The sequence below is a fragment of the Myotis daubentonii genome, chromosome Y (genome assembly GCF_963259705.1).
Source record: "Myotis daubentonii chromosome Y, mMyoDau2.1, whole genome shotgun sequence".
Lineage (NCBI taxonomy): Eukaryota > Metazoa > Chordata > Mammalia > Chiroptera > Vespertilionidae > Myotis > Myotis daubentonii.
Window position 1 is genome coordinate 10,895,719 of NC_081862.1, and position 18,922 is coordinate 10,914,640.

At 46.1% G+C, this 18,922-nt stretch overlaps 1 pseudogene; it reads left to right on the top strand.

Moving 5' to 3' along the window:
• The first annotated feature begins 14,629 nt into the window (after positions 1-14,629).
• LOC132225498 (melanoma antigen preferentially expressed in tumors-like) lies at positions 14,630-18,418 on the top strand (annotated as a pseudogene).
• Positions 18,419-18,922: the final 504 nt, after the last annotated feature.

The window sequence follows — 18,922 nt, forward strand, 5'->3', positions numbered from 1 at the left end:
ATAATTTTATCTGAGTGATATGCAAATCTGAAAAAGATGCCTGTGCTTGCAATCGCCCATCCTGTCCAGACCCAGTTAATTCCTGAAAGGTTGGTCCTGGAGGCTGTTTTGCTGCATTTTCTCTAGCCATAACATCTGCTTCCCCTCTCCACTATGTTTTAAATTGTAAATATATTCCTGGATCCAGTAGAGTTTTGGCCAAAGCTTCCCAATCTAGGGGAATTAGCAAAAATTCTGAGGCATACATAACTAGTAAGTAATCCCATCACAAAGGGAGAATGCATGCCATAAGAGTTAATTGATTCTTTTAAAATTTTGAGCAATTTAAATTCATGAGGACAATGAGCCACATTAACATAACCATTTGTATATTGGGGATATTGTTGCAGGTCCTGTGGCATTTGCTGCCACTGTATCAGAAATGCAAGGAAATCATCATCTCTTCTCCATGTGGGAGGAACAATCTCATCTCCAGGTTCTAAATCAAATAATATTTTGTTTATTTCTGTAGGCAAGGGCAGCTGGAACTGCCTCTGTGCCCCAATGAATAATGTGGTGAGTCTGGAGGAGGAGCCGTGGGAGTTACTCCTGGCTCCTCCAACAGTGGCTGTTGAACTGGAAAAGCATTTTTTTTTTATTGCTTAAAGTATTACAACGGGTATTACATATGTATCCATTTTATCCCCCCGCCCTAGACAGTCCCCTAGCCTCCCCTATCACCCAGTGTCTTATGTCCATTGGTTATGCTTATATGCATGCATACAAGTCCTTTAGTTGATCTCTTACCCCCCTACCTCCTGACCCCCAACCCTCCCCGGCCTTCCCGCTGCAGTTTGACAATCTGTTTGAGGCAGCTCTGCCTCTGTATCTATTATTGTTCAAAAGTTTATAATGCTCTCTATTGTCCATGAATGAGTGAGATCATGTGGTATTTTTCCGTTATTGACTGGCTTATTTCACTTAGCATAATGCTCTCCAGTTCCATCCATGACGTTGCAAATGGTAAGAGTTCCTTCCTTTTTACAGCAGCATAGTATTCCATCGTGTAGATGTACCACAGTTTTCTAATCCATTCATCTACTGATGGGCACTTAGGCTGTTTCCAGATCTTAGCTATGGTGAATTGTGCTGCTATGAACATAGGGGTGCATATATCCTTTCTGATTGGTGTTTCTGGTTTCTTGGGATATATTCCTAGAAGTTGGATCACAGGGTCAAATGGGAGTTCCATTTTCAGTTTTTTAAGGAAACTCCATAGTGTCTTCCATAGTGGCTGCACCAGTCTGCATTCCCACCAGCAGTGCACAAGTGTTCCTTTTTCTCCACATCCTCTCCAGCACTTGTCGTTTGTTGATTTGTTGATGATAGCCAGTCTGACAGGTGTGAGATGGTACCTCATTGCTGTTTTGATTTGCATCTCTCAGATGATTAGTGACTTTGAGCATGTTTTCATATGTCTCTTGGCTTTCTGAATGTCCTCTTTTGAAAGGTGTCTATTTAGGTCCTTTGCCCATTTTTTGATTGGATTGTTTATCTTCCTTTTGTTAAGTTGTATGATTTCCCTATAAATTTTGGAGATTAGGCCCTTATCAGATATGTCATTGGCAAATATGTTTTCCCACACAGTGGGTTTTCTCGTTGTTTTGTTGATGGATTTTTGCTGTGCAGAAGCTTTTTATTTTGATGTAGTCCCATTTGTTCATTTTTTCTTTAGTTTCAAGTGCCCTAGGAGCTGTATCAGTGAAGAAATTGCTTCGGCATATGTCTGAGATTTTATTGCCTTTGGATTCTTCTAGAATTTTTATGGTATCCTGTCGTACATTTAAGTCCTTTATCCATTTTGAGTTTATTTTTTGTGTATGGTGTAAGTTGGTGGTCTAGTTTCATTTTCTTGCATATATCTGTCCAATTTTCCCAACACCATTTATTGAAGAGACTATCTTGGCTCCATTGTATGTTCTTGCCTCCTTTGTCAATATTAATTGAGCATATTGGTTCGGGCCGATTTCTGGGGTCTCTATTCTATTCCATTGATCTATATGCCTATTCTTGTGCCAGTACCAGGCAGTTTTGAGAACAGTGGCTTTGTAATACAACTTGATATCTGGTATTGAGATCCCACCTATTTTGTTCTTTTTCAGGATTGCTGCAGCTATTCGGGGTCTTTTTTTATTCCAGATGAATTTTTGGAGAGTTCGTTCTAGATCTCTGAAGTATGCTGTTGGTATTTTAATGGGAAGTGCGTTGAATTTATAGATTGTTTTGGGTAGTATGGACATTTTAATGATGTTGATTCTACCAATCCATGAACACGGTATGTTCTTCCATCTGTTTATGTCTTCCTCTATGTCTTTTTTCAACGTCCTGTAGTTTTCTGAGTAGAGGTCTTTTACCTCTTTACTTAAGTTTATTCCTAGGTAGCTTAGTTTTTTTGGTGCAATGGTAAACGGGATTGTTTTTATAATCTCTCTTTCTGAAAGTTCACTATTGGTGTATAGAAATGCCTCAGATTTCTTGGGGTTAATTTTGTATCCTGCTACATTGCCAAATTCATGTATTAAGTCTAGTAGCTTTTTGATGGAATCTCTAGGGTTTTGTATGTATAATATCATGTCGTCTGCAAATAAGGACAGTTTTACTTCCTCTTTTCCAATTTGGATGCCTTTTATTTCTTCTTCTTGCCGAATTGCAATGGCTAACACTTCCAGTACTATGTTGAACAGGAGTGGTGAGAGGGGGCATCCCTGTCTTGTTCCTGTTCTTAGGGGAAATGGTGTTAGTTTTTGTCCATTGAGTATGATGTTGGCTGTGGGCCTGTCATATATGGCTTTTATTATGTTGAGGTATGATCCTTCTACTCCCACCTTGCTGAGAGTTTTTATCAAAAATGGGTGTTGAATTTTGTCAAATGCTTTTTCTGCATCAATTGATATGACCATGTGGTTTTTTTCTTTCAATTTGTTTATGTGATGTATCACGTTTATTGATTTGCGGATATTGTACCATCCTTGCATCCCTGGGATAAATCCTACTTGGTCATGGTGTATGATCTTTCTGATGTACTGCTGGATCCGATTTGCTAAGATTTTGTTGAGGATTTTGGCATCTATGTTCATGAGGGATATTGGCCTGTAATTCTCTTTCATTGTGTTGTCTTTACCTGGTTTTGGTATTAGGGTGACGCTGGCTTCATAGAATGAGCTTGGAAGTGTTCCTTCCTCTTGAATTTTTTGTAGTAGTCTGAGGAGGATAGGTTTTAGTTCTTCCTTGAATGTTTGGTAAAACTCCCCTGTGAAGCCGTCTGGTCCTGGGCTTTTGTTTGATGGAAGCTTTTTGATGACTGCTTCAATTTCTTCCATAGTTATTGGCCTGTTGAGATTTTTAGATTCTTCCTGATTGAGTTTTGGAATATTGTATTTTTCTAGGAATTTGTCCATTTCCTCCAGGTTGTCTAGTTTGTTGGAGTAAAGCTGTCCATAGTATTTTTTAACAATCATTTGTATTTCTGTGGGGTCTTTTGTTATTTCGACTCTATAGTTTCTGATTTTTATTAATTTGGGTCCTCTCTCTCTGCTTCTTGGTGAGTCTGGCTAGAGGTTTGTCAATCTTGTTTATCCTTTCAAAGAACCAGCTCTTGGTTTCATTGATTTTCTGTATTGTTTTTTTGGTCTCTATGTCATTTATTTGTGCTCTAATCTTTATTATCTCCTTCCTTCTGCTCACTCTGGGGTTTTCTTGTTGCTCTCTTTCTAATTCTTTGAGTTGTAGAGTAAGATGATTTACTACCATTTTTTCTTGTTTTTTGAGATAGGCCTGTAGAGCTATAAACTTCCCTCTCAGGACTGTTTTCAATGTGTCCCATAGGTTTTGGATTGTTTGGAAAAGCATTTTTGATTAATTCCTGTAACTTATTAGTGGGTTTAACATGAGGCAGTGGGATAGCACATATTAAAGCCTTTATATGAATCAGCAAATCTTTTAATAACTCTTGTTCGTCATCCCTCGTATTGCTTTTCTTTTTTAATCTCTCCTGTTCACTAGAACTAGAATCAGTGCTACTAGTTTCACTTTCTGACAAATCCTGGATGCCCTCTTTATCAGTCTCTTCTATATCTTCATATCCCTTCAACTTCCGTTCAAAATCTTTCTTTTTGGTCCGTATTATTTTCATGAGGCAAAGAAGATAATGGTCTATTAGGCATGTCTTTATCAGTTTCAAAAGCAGAGTGAGAAGGAGAGCTAGTAACTTTAACTGGAGTGGCCTTATAATCTGATTTTGACTGCAAAGATTTAAGAGCCATAGTAAACAAAGTACACAAGGACCAAACTTCCTTTCCTATAGGATCTCCATTCTGATGAGCGTGACTTAGCGCATAAACAATCTGTTTCCAAACCTTTAGATTTACCTATTTCTGCCTGTCGGCTCAAACCAATAACAATGTCTTTTTATTTCTCTAGCTAATTTCCTAAAAGTGTCTTGAGACAGACTAACCCCAGTGCTTTAAAGCACTGAATGCAGCAGAGTCATATATTGAAACTCTGCCGTTGGGGAGTTCCCCATTGAGCTGCCTGGCTTGCCAAAGGTTTTGCATAAACCATTGTGGATGTCTTCCCTTTCAGTCTTCTGCATTCCCAGTACTCACCTTAAGATCCCTGTTCGGGCGCCAAGTATTGAGGGATGTTTAATGAACCAAAGACGCAGAGGTAAGACGAGCACACAGGATGATTGATGCCGGACAGAGGGCTACAGCTCGCTCAGTCATGGAGCAAACTTTCCATTCTCACCCCTATTTTTATTGGCCTTTGGTACAAGGTCAGTGCATCCACAGTTAATTAAATCTATATTATTATATTTGTTCTATATTATTACAAATCTATATTTGTTCTATATTATTACAATAGCATATTAAGGACAACTTGTAGGTGTGCCCTCCTTTCTGTTCTACACCTACAACTGTTTAATCTGAGCCTTTCTCAGGGAGGTAAATGTTCTTGGAACTCAAGATTGTGTGCAATGTTGACCCAGCATGGCTCGCTTGAAATTCCCGCTGTGCTCCTAATAGAACATTCACTTCTTCTTGGCAGGACTTCAGATCCTTGTTTACAAATGTCCAGCTACACAGGTTGTCCATTTTGCTAGAGTAGAGTTGTTTGTTGTAATTTTTTACAATCCTTTGTATATCTGTGGGGTCATTTGTTACTTCACCTCTTTCATTTATAATTTTGTTTATTTGGGTCATCTCTCTTTGTTTCTTGTTGAGCCTGGCTAGCGGTTCATGATTGTTGTGTATCCTTTCAAAGAACCAGCTCTTGGTTTCATTGATATTTTGTATTTTTTTGGTTTCTTTGTTGTTCCTTTCTGCTCTGATCTTTATTATCTACTTCTTTCTGAGTACTTTGGGCATTTCTTCTTGCTCTCTTTGTAATTGATTAAGTTGCAAGGTTAGATACTTCATTTCCATTTTTTTCTCGTTTTTGGAGGTAGGCCTTTAGAGCTATGAACTTCCCTCTCTGGACTGCTTTCATTGTGTCCCATAGATTTTGGATTGTGTGTTTTCATTGTCATTTGTTTCCAGGATGCTTTTCGTTTCTTCTTTGACCTCTTTGGTAACCCAACCATTGTTTAAAAGCATGCTATTTAGCCTCCAAGTGTTTGATTTTTTCATTGTTTTTATTGCAGTGGATTTCCAGATTTATGCCATTGTGACCTGAGAAGATGCTTATTATGATTTCTATGCTCTTGAATTTGAAGAGACGTTGCCCGTGTCCTAATCTGTAGTCTGTTTTTGAAAATGTCCCCTGTGCACTGGAGAAGAATGTATATCCAGTAGCTTTGGGATGAAATGTTCTGAAGATGTCAAGTCCATCTGAACTGAGAGTCAATTAGGGTTGCTGTTTCTTTGGAGGTTTTTTGTTTATAGAATTTATCCAGTAGTGTCAATGGGGGATTAAAGTCCCTGACTATGACTATCTTGCTATCTGTACCTTAATACCTTCCAGAAGTGTGTATTTTATGTATTTGGGTGCTCCTGTATTGGGTGCATATATGTTTACCAGAGTTATATCTTTTTGTTGAATTGCCCCCTTTAGTATTATGCAGTGGCCTTCCTTATCTCTTGTTATGGCCTTCACTTTGAGTTCTGTTTTGTCAGATATAAGTATTGCCATCCCAGCCTTTGTCTCATTTCCATGTACCTGAAACACTTTTATTTTCTATCACTTCACTATCAGTCTGTGTGAATCCTTTGCACCGAGGTGGGTCTCTTACATACTGCAAATATATGGGTCATGTTTTCTTATCCATTCACCTACCTTGTGTCTTTTGATTAGAGCATTTAATCCATTTACATTTAATGTTGTTATTGATATGTACTTGTTTGTCATTATTTTTATTCTTTTATTTTTGTTTCATCTTGTCTTTCTGTTTCTTCTTTGTACAGCAGTCCTTTTCGCATTTCTTGCATTGCTTGCTTGGTGTCAATAAACTCTCTTAGCCCTTTTTTGTCAGTGAGTCTCCAGATTCCATCTTCAATTTTGAATGGTAGACTTGCTGGGTATGTATTCAGTCCCTTGTTTCACATCACTTTGTATATTTTATTCCATCCCATTCTGGCCTGGTGTGTTTCTGTTGAGAAATCAGTTGATATTCTAATGGGAGATCCCTTGTAGGTAACTTTCTCTGTCTCTCTCTGACAGCCTTTATGATTCTTACTTTGGTATTGATGTTTAATTATAATGGGGCTTGGTGTTGGTCTTTTTGGGTTTATCTTGTTTGGGACTCTATGTGGTTCTTGCACTTGAATAGTTTTTTCTGGCCAATATCAGGGAAGTTTTCTGTTATTATCTCTTCCAACATGTTTTCTATTCCTTGCTTCACTTCTTCTCCTTCTGGTATCCCTATGATGCGGATGTTGTTTTGTTGGGTGTTATCCCAAAGCTCCCATAGGCTCTCCTCTTGCATTTTAAACTTTCTTAATCTGACCTGTTAGTTGCCTCCATTTCATTTAACTCCTTTTCTGTTGATTGCACTTTATTCATTCCTTTGGGGATTGCTTTTTTGTCTCCCTATGTATTGTTGTAATATTTGCATTGTATCTGTGTGCTAGGTTCAACTGCTTTGCTACCCAGGTTCTTTTCGGTGTATTTCTACTGGTGTGATCTCTCAGGTCTTCTGGGATAGGTAATCCAGTGGAGCTCCCTTCTTGAGCTATTTGGATTCTCTTGAGGTAGTTGGATCTGGATTGTTAGTGTCTTATTTGTGGATGAAGTGTTATCATGGGTTAGCAATGTGACTAACCCCCAGCATTGTTTTGCAAGGTGTTTTGGATGTGATTATTGCTCCGGCTCTTGTGGAAAAGGTTGTCTGAAGTCTACTTGGTATGTGCTCACTGTTTGTTCCCAAAGACCATTGCCTGGGATTAAGGAGTCATGGGGCCTGCGGCTCAGGAACTGTGACTTTAGCTGGTGTGGTGTGACGGTTGCTGGATTAGCATGACTCTGAAACTCACCTTGTGGGCCCAGTGCCCATGAGTGTGCGGTGGCGGGTATCTCGTAGTTTGTGGTTGAGGCAGTGGGATTCTGGCCAAAGTGATTTCCCTCTCTGAATCACGAAGGAGTTTAGGATCCAGCAGCAGACTGTCCTGAGGTAGGAAACCTGGCGCGGATGTGCGGCAGTGCCGTGGATACTACTGAGGGAGCCATGCACCCTTGGTTGGAAAGGCACATGCCCAGTGATCGCACACAGAAGGGCCCAGGAGCTGTGTGCAAGGGGTGTGTGCTTTTGGGGCCCACACACTGGATCAGAGTGATTGTGCTGTGCCTCTGGCCCGTGTAGGTAGAAGTCACATTTTCTGCTTTGGGGGATGAGCTACCATAGTTGGAATTGGATGCCCAATGCCTGCTTAAAAAAGTGGCCAAGTATCATCTACTGGGGCACTCGGCTCAGGGGGTCCTTGTGCTGGAGCGACGCTGCTGTGGGGACTGGATGCCAGTATGTTGTGCCTTACAGCAGGCTCAGGGGACTTGTGTGTTGGATTGGTGCAGTGCAGTGACCAGAGGTCTGCTTATGGAAAGGAGGAAGTCCGACTATCTTTTGCTGGGTCGTTCAGCCCTTGGTTGGATACTAGTGTGCCCAACCAGCCAGGGCACATCTCCAGTTTTCAGATTCCTCCACGGTGTTCTCAAAGATTTTCACAGGAGCCCATGGCTTCCTATGTACGTGCATTAACTGCTATTTCCTTGTTTGGGGAACATTTGGTTCTTTCTCTGACCTAGGTTGACACAGGTGACTGAGACCATGGTCCACCAGGGTAACCAAGCACTGGAGGGCGTGAGGCCATTCTGAGCTGAACCAGCATGGATGGAAGAAATCTTCAGGTGAGCTGGTTACTGGAGCTGCCTTAGGTGTCTAGAGAAGCCCTGCGCCTCTTCCATTCTCATCATCAGGGAAATAGTTGGGGTCTGCATCCTTAGGCCCCTCCTGGGGGACCAGAAACAGGAGCAGCCATTGTATTCTCAGGTCATGTCCCCCAAAAATCATTTGTTCTCCTGCCTTTTCATGGGGTAAAAGAGAGCGAGCGTGAGACAAGAAGCTGTAGTGTGTTAGGGACCCCATGGTCAGGCAACTCTGCTTGGAGCAAGGCTGGCATGAGAGCCCACAGACTGACTTAACTGGTGTTTGGTGTCAGGTAAGTTTTGGACTCTTCCCCTGAGCTTGCACCACTTAGGGTAAGGGATGGTTCTTGAAACAAAGTAACAGTAGTGCCCAACCTGTCCCCTGGCTACAGCCCAAGGAGGTCAGGGACACCTGGGAGCTAGAGATTGGGGATGGAGAGGCCTCGCCCTCATGCATTGCGAGTATCAGGCCTCACACAGATGCTGCTGGTACTAAGGTCACCTGGTGGTAACCTCTCGTGTTACTAGTGTCTCAGCCACATTGAGAGTGGCTATTTCAGGACATACTGGTCCCAGGATCCTGAGAGGAGAGGTCAAGGCCATAACTGCAGGGTAATTTGAGGCAGAGAGAATTGTCAGCCCTGGGATGCCAGAAGGTGCCCTCCTTAGTATAATCCACCTGTGCAGAGGATGAGGCGGCGGGGCATAGCGGAGCTCAGGCCAAGAGGGAGACACCCTGGAGTTATGCCTCCTATGGCCCCAGTGCTGAGCTGGGTTCCCCACCCCTTCCTTTTCCTCTACCTCAGCTGTGGGAGGGGCCTCCATGCATAACTGCTACCCAGATCTTGTGCGTGACACCTCATCAGTCAATTTACATACTTGCAGATCATTCCTAGTTCTCCCTGGGAATATCACACCATCACCTCCCCCATCCTCCTGAAGACCTGACCGGGTCCCTACACCATGGCTGAGCACGGACCTGCCGAGCACCTGGATTGTGGCGGGTGATTGTCACCTAAATGGGCACTCCTGCTGTCTGCACATGACCCTGATGGTGACCACTGCTGCCACACATAGAGTGGCATGTTCCCATTCTCCGGTGACTTCTCTAGGCACACTCCCATCAGGCTGGCCCAGGTGATGGCCATGGGAGCCTTACATCAGGAACCAGGACCTTGTTCTTGGGTCACCGTCCCATGACTCACTCAGAGATACGAGTGCAGGCAACCAATTCAGGCCTCAGTTACTGCACATGGAGAAGGTAGTCAGTTGATGGCCCCGGCCAAGGTCTCTTGTCTGGAGAGAGAAGTAATGAGACTTGGAAAGTGAAGTGCTTCCGTAATTTCTTAAATTCTGCCAAACATGAGGAATTACTTTTACTCATCATCATGACTCTGACCCAGCTTCAGGTTCGCAATGGCCAGCTCCCAGAGGAGTGTAAATGAGCAACATGGTTATGACCAAAAAAAGGATGGAGAGGTCCCAGGGCAAGCCATGAGTCCAAAGAGCTTCACACTAAAGGAACTCTCCCAGAGACAGGTGCCCACGTAGGCAGCAGGAAGGATGGGACCTTGGAAGCTTATCCAAACCTAGAAAGCAATGTGACAGTTGACCAAGGCATGGAAAAGACTCTCACTCTGTGTGGAAAGTTGTATGAGCAGAAGACCCGCAAGCCATTTTTAAACTACTCTTGAAATAGTTTGCAAAGGTGCATGTCAGTTTTCTAATGCTCAAACATTTAAAATCACAGGGTGCTAAATAGTGATTTTACTACTTTATTTATTTGCATGTATTGTATGTTTCTAACAGTTTCTAATGTTGTGATAAAAATTTGTAATGGCCATTGAAAAATAACAACTTTTCCTATGGTTATTAGGATTGCTGGGCAGGGTATTAGCTGGAGGTACCATTCTGTGAGGCGTGCTCTACAGTGCAGAGAAAGACCACCCTGTGATTTACTCGTTTTCCAGCCCAGTTGTTTTGTTTTTTCGTTTGTCTACTCTGTCAGGTGAGGGTTCATGCCTCAGAGATACTCTGAGGAAGACCGTGACATTCCCAGGAGGTGTCCCTTCAGATCACCCGGAATAGCAGTGATTGCACCTTAGGAACTCAGTAAATGTTCTTGAAAATCAAGGATTAAAGTGAGAGTGGAGAGGAGTCTTTCTTTGGCGGGCCAGGATCAGCCGACCCGTGTATATCCCTGAGAACATGTCCACTCTGTGCCAGTGCCTCCTGCCAGCCCTCCAGCAGCATCCTTGGCATTCAAGGGCTAGACCCAGGCATGGCCTGGATGTGAGGCATGTTCTCATGGGGGATAAAGAAAGAGAGGCAATCCCTTGTTTAGGTCTAGATGTCATTGGGTCTGAAGTGCAACCAGGTCTTGTTGGGGACAGGCAGGTCAGGTCATGCCAGCAGAGACTTGTGAGTTTAAAAAAGGCACAGAGGACAAAATAAGTCACGGTAGGAAGAGGTCTGACTGCAGAGGGAAAGAAGCCAGCTGGAAGGGTGTCTGCTCAAAGGCTGGGTTAAGAGAGTGGACGATGGGAAAGCCAATGCATGGGGACTGGTCCCCAGGGTCTCTGAAAGCCCACAGAGGCAGGGCTTGCTCTGGAATCCTGGAAGGGCATCCGCCTGCCTCTCTGGTGCCTTTTTGGATCCAGAAAGGCACCTGGGATGTTGATTTTCTTTCTGTACACTGTAGCTTGTCACGTTCTCCAAAACAGCTCAGAAGAATTGGGGAGAACTCCTGATTTCTGTTATCAGTGGGTGTCCCCAGCATCAGGTTCCTGATGGGCTGAATGACATTCCAGGGATGCATAAAGAGGGTCCCAGACTTGGAGCACATTCTAAGCACCCCCTTCCTTAAAAAGCGGTCACAAGGGCAGATGACCTGGGATCGCAGTAGGGATTTTGTGACTGGAGAAGGCAGTTGCACAGGACGGCCCTACTCATGGGCTCAGAGGCTACTGTGTCCTGTACATAAGTGAGGGCCATGATGAGAGCAGGTGGCAGGTGACCAGGATGTGGTGAAAACATCCCCCAAATTCATGTGTGGGTGCTGGGAGTCGGCACAGCCTGTCCAATACTGGGCAGGAAGTCCTCCTGCCCCCAGTGCCACAGCACATGCCCTGGGAAAGCAGGCTCTGTATGGGGGGGCGGGGCTGGATAGAGGAGTATTTCTTGCTCGTGAAGAAGGCATGTTCACTCAGACTTTGTTTCTACGTCATTCTAAGTGGTCCCTCCTGCCTCCTTGTACCTCTAGGACACTGGGATCTCATAGAAGTTTCCTGAGCTTGGGCTCCTACAATTTTCCAGTTTCTGCCAGTGCATGTAATGTTTGTGTTAAAGAGAAAATCTCACCCCCAGGTGGCACCACTCAGGCTTTAAGCCCATGATACCAAATCTAGACTCAACTGCTGACCACATTACAGTTTGAACCTCTTCCAGAAACCTCATCAGCCAGTCTGCAATTTTCAGGTCAACACCACTGTGGCAATCTGTTACGTGGTCCCTCTGCCTGGAATATGAAAGTTTTTTGGGCATCACAATGCAGGGCGTACAGAAGAGCCTACAGAAAATTTGCTCCTCTCTGCCTCTGTCTCTCTCTCTCTTTGCCCCCCCTCTCCCCCTCCCCACGCTCTGTACCTCTCTCTCTGTCTGTGTCTTCCTCGATTTCATAAGATCCAATGTGTGACTCAGCACAGCATGGGGATATCCCAAACTATGGCAGATCCTTACATGCCAAGTACAGCTTCAAATCTTCTGAAGGGGAAGGTGTATCTGTGCACTGTGCTTTGTCCTGAGAGAGGACATCTTCCCTCACAATCTGAGTAAGAGTTTTAGGCCTGGGCCCAAAAGGAGCTTTTTGAAGCCAAATTTGCATGGATTGTTCCCTGGGGTTGAGCAAACATTAGTCATTTATACAGACTTTGGCAGTCATGTTTAGGGCCCCGGCCCCTGGAACTTGGCTGGGACTAAGCTGCTGCCTGTGTAAGGTTGGGATGTGGAAGAGGATGCCTGAGCTAAAGAGAATGCCCTCTGTAGCAGCTCCTTGGTAAGGATACACATGTCTTTTTGCCCACATTTATTTTTCTCTGTGCCTCCAAGATTCCCAAGAGCCCAGGACTCTCACCCCTCAGTGGCTTTCCAAAGTGTATGTCACATCCCAGGTTCAGCTGCCACACCCCTCCTCTGGCCTCTCCACAACCCATGTTTTCACATTTAATTTTCTCAAGCCAGGTTGCTGAGCTGATCTGGTTTTTCTGAGAGGAAATGCCCTTTACCTCCACAGAGGGAGGGTGACAGAATCCCCTGCCTATACTCCCCCACAGCTTGGGTTTAAGGGATCCACCCAGTTTCCTTATTCACTGCTAGCCTTTAAGTTCTTAAGTTGATGCAGTCAGTGTCTTTGAGTTTCCCCAATGTTCACCTTGTTCTGGGTAATTCCCTAAGTCCCATTCCAAACGTGCAGCCCCTCCCTTCTCCTGATCAATCCCTAGATGTGATTTTGGCCTGACCTGCTCTGGGGAAGGCTTGCTCCTCAAAATATGGAAGACCAACTATCCCTCTGTTCCTCTTTGAATGGGCAAGGGGTTTGCAATTGTAAGTAACCTCAAGTCTCAGGGACTGTTCGGTACTCAATACTGTTGCATTGAAATTCTTTTTCTCTGGAGATGATACCACTGTCTCTCTAAAGGGGTGTTAATGGGAACACTAGGGAATTTTGATGTGGCCCCAACACCCCCATTAAGTCTACTTCCAGGCTGGTTTCCTTTTCTTTTCCTTTCATGAATGGACCTAGGGTTCAGTTGGAGGTGTGGAGAGTGCAAAACCCCATCATGGTTAAATGCCTGGAGATCCAGGACTAAGGTTTTGCTCTCAGGTGGAAGTAGCCATTTCAGCTAGGAACTCAAAAGGAAGGTGTGGTCAGATGGGGTATAATGGCTTCTGAGGAGGCCGAGGAGGGAACAGAAGCTAGAGCGTGAGAGTCAATGTCCAGGTCTGAGCACAGGGCTCCCTGCACCATGCCGCTCTGGTGAGTCAGGAGCCTAAGGTGGTCCCCAAGGACCTGCAAGCCAAGAACCCAGAGATTTGTCCTTTTTTCCTTACAAATGAGCAGACTTTGCCTTTGCCTGTGGATGCAGGTGTGCCTTAATCCAAAATGTTTTGATTTCTGTTTTGATGTTTGCCATTCATAGAGGTTCACAGGGCAAGTTTTCCCTGTGTCTGAAAGTCGAGTATTGCTAAGGAGCCTATTGTAGGCCAAAGTGGCAAAATCCTTTTTGTAGTTTTGTAGAGGCCGGGCTGTGTGTGTGAAAACCGGTATTAATGAAAGTCTTTCATAACAGCCAATTGATGTTTAGAAAGAGAGGAAGGGAGTGGGCGGAGAGAGAGAGAGAGAAACATTGATGTGAGAAACATCCCTCAGCTGGCTCCTGCCCACACCCTATGGGGGTTAGGAATGTAGCCCTCAAGTGACATTTGGGGGGGCACGAGAGGATGCTCAACGCAGTGAGCAACACTGACCAGGCTTTGCAGTCTCTTATTGAGAGGAGCCTTAGTTGTGACATGTGAGCCCTCTGTTGTCATAGATAAAATGGTCATTCTAATATTCATAGAAGGGACACACAGTAAAATGTACATGTTGGAATTAACAGTTATTTTTCTCACCTCCAGCTCCCCCATGCTTCAGAAAACGTTTGTGCTGCTTTTATATGCCTCCTGTAAAATGTGTCAAAAGCCTCAATGGTACCCATTGCGTGGGTGTTCCTTAATCTTCCCCATCTATTTTATTTCCTGGAACTTAGCAAGAGGCAGTCCTGGGCCAGGGGTTGCTCCCTACTCCAGGTGTTTTCAGTCCTTCAGTGATCCTCAGAAATGTTTTCCCTGGAAAGGGTGGGATCATCTCTCTGGTTTCCCAGTCCTCACTGCACAGCAGAATTGCAGCTAGCCAGTGGGTAGATGCGGGAGGGGTCCAGTGGTCATCTCACCCCTCCTTGGTGCCTGGTTCTTGTCCTTCCAGTGGCAGAGTAGAGGCAGGGCTGAGTGGCTTTGCAACCCTAAGCAGAAAACGGAGTTGGGGTAAATTGTGGGTGCTCCAGTTGTTGCCAGAGCAGTGCCTTTGGCCCTCAGCTGGACCCTCTGAAAGGAGAAGGACCGGGGTTGCTCATGCTCAGCCTGACAAGATGCCTTGCTCCCGGCTGTCTCCCAGGATCTCTTTCATAGCAGCTTCATGGGGATGAGCCTCCCAGCTCCACGCAGACTCCTGGAACTGGCATGTCAGAGCCTGCTACGGGATGAAGCCTCGGCCATCGCTGCTCTGGAGTGGCTTCCTATGGAGCTCTTCCCACCTCTTTTCATCACAGCCTTCACTGGGAAGCACAGCAGAGTCCTGAAGGCCATGGTGCAGGCTTGGCCCTTCCCCTGCCTCCCTCTGGGGGCCCTGATGAACCATCGGCAGTCTTACCAGGAAATCTTGCAGGCTGTGCTCGAGGGACTCGATGCCATGCTTGCCCAGGACCCTCGACCCAGGTATGGGGGATTCAGTAGCCGGGTCGCACCCTGGGGATCTGAGCAATTACAGCTGGGATCTGGGAGTGGGCAGGGCCAAAGGGAGAGCTGAAGCAGGCCTTGGAGCCACTCCTAGGGTCATTCTAGGAACAGGCTTCGGATATATACGGCTGATGAAATTGCCGAGGGTGACCGAAGGGACACGAGCCCACTCCTTCCTGGTGGCACCTAAAGGTACCAGGAAAGGGGACCATGAAGGATCCCAGTAGCACCAGGAGCAGTTGATTCCTGGGTCATGGAGTCAAAGTCCAGTGCGGTGTCTGGCCCAGCTGCCCAGATGCCTAGCTCATGGTCTTACTCATTGTTATCTTAATGCATCCCAGCATATCTCCTATTTTCTCCACAGGAGATGTAAACTGCAGGTGCTTAATTTACAGAAGAGAGTTCATTTGGAGTTCTGGATGGTGTGGGCAGGAACCAGAGCCCATGTGTGCTCACTGCTGGAGCCTGAGGCCCTGCAGCCCATGAGGAATAGGAGGAAAGTGCACAGCTTAACGGCCAGGCCAAATCCACCCTTGGCCTCCGTGGAGGTGTTAATAGACCTTTGCCTCAAGAAAGGTGTCCTTGATGAGTCCCTCAGCTACCTGATTAAGAAAGTCAGCGAGAGGAGAGGTTTGCTGCACCTTTGCTGTAAGAAGCTGAAGGTTTTTGCGATGTCGAAGCAAAACACTAACATCCTGGATATGGTGCAGCTGGACTCTGTCCAGGATTTGGAGGTAAACTGTACCTGGAAGCTGTCCACTCTGAGGAAGTTCGCTCCTTACCTGGGCCAGATGGGCAATCTGCGCCGGTTCCTGCTCTCCCATGTCTTCACGTCTTCTCACACCACCTTGGAGCAGGAGGAGCAGTGTGTTGGCCTGGTCACCTCTCAGTTCCTCAACCTGCCCCACCTCCAGGAGCTCAATTTGGACGATGTCTCCTGCCGGGGTCCAGCCCCAGCAGGTCCAGGGGTCCCCAAAGGTGTGGACGGAGTCGGCGAAGAAGAAATCACTTGGAGACAGCGATCAGTTGATCAGCAGCCTAGCCAGGATCTCCAGCCAAGTTCTGGTCTCGATTTCCAGAGAGGTTCTGCTCAGGTTCTCCAGTCAGGTTCAGTCACCAGGTTCTAGTCAGGCTCTCCTGCCAATCTCCGCAGTCAGGTTCAGTCCAGGATCCCCTGCCATGCTCTCTCGCCAGGCTCTGCCTCCAGGCTCCGAGGCCAGTCCCTGTCCAGGATCCTCCGGCATGCTCTCGCCAGCGAAGTTCTTCTGTCCCTAGAGAACTTTCTGTGTAGGTTCTCTGCCTAGGCTCTGTCTCTCTTGGTCCTGTCTTCCAAGCCCTGTGTTCTAAGTTATGTGTTCTGAGTTCTGTCTCTCTGTCTGGTTACATCTGTATTTATACCAGTTGATTCAATCCTATCAATCTCTATTACAAAGGTTAGGGCGTTTCTTATCTCCATTCCAGGGAGTAAAGATTATGTAGCTTAAGCATGATTGTTTGTAGTGATTAACTACCCGCCTGGCACTTAGTTAAGGAGTTTCATCCCCTCCCTGACTTCAGGGAAAAATTCCTACCTGGGGAAACAACCTTTCTAGGAGAGGCATCCCCTCCCTGACTTCAGGGAAAAATTCCTACGTGGGGAAACAACCTTTCTCAGAGAGGTGACCTTGGTTAAAACACAGCGCCAAGAAGGTGAGCAAACATATTAAGAACCATATGCCATATATGCCAGGTCCCTTGAAACAGCAAGGATGGACCGGCTCCCGGCAGTCTCCATCCTCAGAGGCCGCCTGGATGATATCCTCAGGTGAGGGGTGGCGAGCTTTCCCTTCCGACCAGAGCGAGTCCCTTTCCATTTCAGTGCACAGTGACGGGCTCTCCTGTGTGCCATCCCTCAGCAGTGCTAGAGTGCCTGAGCCACTAGACGGGCCACACAGTCAGTGTCTTGTTCACCGCTCTGTCACCTTGCATGTTGTGACATAACCCCCCAGATAAATGTAGGACGTATGCACTAGGACAGAGGCTACTAAAGGGACTCCTTGCTAGGAATTGGCATAATGGAGGCTTCGGGTCAGGGGATGGTAGCTTTGGGCATCCTTGTAAGTGGTGTTGAAGGGAAAATGATGCAATAGAACCAAGTGAGGATTGCAATGACAAGGGGAAAGCCAATCAGAGGGGAGGTTTCAGAGGTTTAGTTCCGCACTTAGAGATTTGGCCATGGCAGCCTTTCACTCCAAATCTGCCTCAGTCACCTGTCTGCCAAGGGTTGCCATAGGCTCTCGCAAACGGAATGCGTGGCAAATGCAGGATTCAGGAGGGAGGCATTACGAAATGGGATAGGTGGTTTGTAGACAATGCAGTGATCTAAGTTCCTGGAGGGTGGCAGCCCTCGCTGGATGTTGCCTGACTGTGCCCAGGTTAGCCCTTTCTGCACATCTGCCAGAGGCCTCATTGGGCTAAGAGATGGTGGTGACAGGGGTCTAGGCTGTGGCTGGAAGGAAGCCCCAGTTGCAGGCAATTCAGGACATGTCTCCAATACTAAAATGAACTGGTTGCCTCCTGCTTCAGACCCTGGGTCAGGCTCCTTTCTGAGCTCCTCCCACCTTTATGTTCACAACACCTGTGTGTTTGGGCAGGAGGGTATGATGTGCTCCACTTGACGGATGAGTAAATGGAGTTTGTGAGGTTTCATCCAGTTGAATCCATCACGGAGCAGATAACAGATGGAGAAAGATTCCACTCAAATTTGCTCTGACTTGAATGTCACTTTTCACTGTGCAACATCCTGGGTTTGATCATCATCCGGAACACTGTAGGCTTTGGTGACATGTGCCTCTTTACCCTGAAGGCCTGCATTATCCTCACCTGCCTCTTCTCACCAGGTCCATCCCCCACATGTAACTGCTCTATGTCTCCCCAGGTGCCTGAAGAGCCCCTTGGAGACCCTGTCCATCACTAACTGCCTGCTTTTCGAAAGAGACTTTAGACATCTCTCCCAGCATCTGAATGTCAGCCAGCTGAAAAGCCTGAGTTTCAGTGGGCTCAACCTGACCATTATCAGTTCTCGGTCACTCCAATTTCTTTTTGAGAGAGCCTCCCACACTCTCCAGGACCTGGACTTGGATGAGTGTGGGATCATGGACCACCAGTTCCTGGACATCCTGCCAGCCCTGAGTCACTGTCCCAGCTCACAACCCTAAGTTTCTGTGAAAACCCCATCTCCATGATCGTTCTGGAGGACCTGCTTCGCCAGGTTGTCGGGCTGAGCAAGCTGAGTTGCGTGATTTATGCGGCGCCCGTGGAGAGTTATGAGGAAACTAGCAGCAACATCAACCTGGGCCCACTTGCCCAGATGCATGCTGTGCTAAAGCATATGCTGCAGGAGTTGGGTCGGCCCGGCATGGTCTGGCTCTGTGCTTACCCCTGTCCTCACTGTGGTTGTAGAACCTTCCATGACCCAACTCCCATTCTGTGATCCTGTTGCTTGAGTGTCTAGCTGGGTGCACATCTCATAGGCTTTACTCTGGGCACTTGGGCACTGAAGCCCAGACATAAGTGTACCGTTCAGGAACACAGCAGCCAGTTTCAGACAGCTACTCAGGGTTGGGGGGAAATGCTCACAGGGGACTGGATGGTTTCTTTGGGGAGATTTGTCCTAAGGAGTTAGAAATATGCACCGGAATCTCTCAGGGGGAGGGATTGAGGCTTGGGTGGTAGATGCGGGAATTACATTTCTTGAATGGTTGTGAATAAATGTCAGTAATAAAGAGAACTGGATGTTAACAGACTGATGTCCTCAATGACATGTTAGCCCAACTCTCCCACCTGCAGTTACTGGCCAAGTAAGAAGGCATGAGCATTGTGATGCGCAGACATTAGGCTGGTTGAGGTTGATTCCAGGAGATCACATCACCATTTATCCTTTTTGGTTTGGTGGTTCTTTCTGGTGCACCGGTACCTACTTACCTCTGTGACAGTT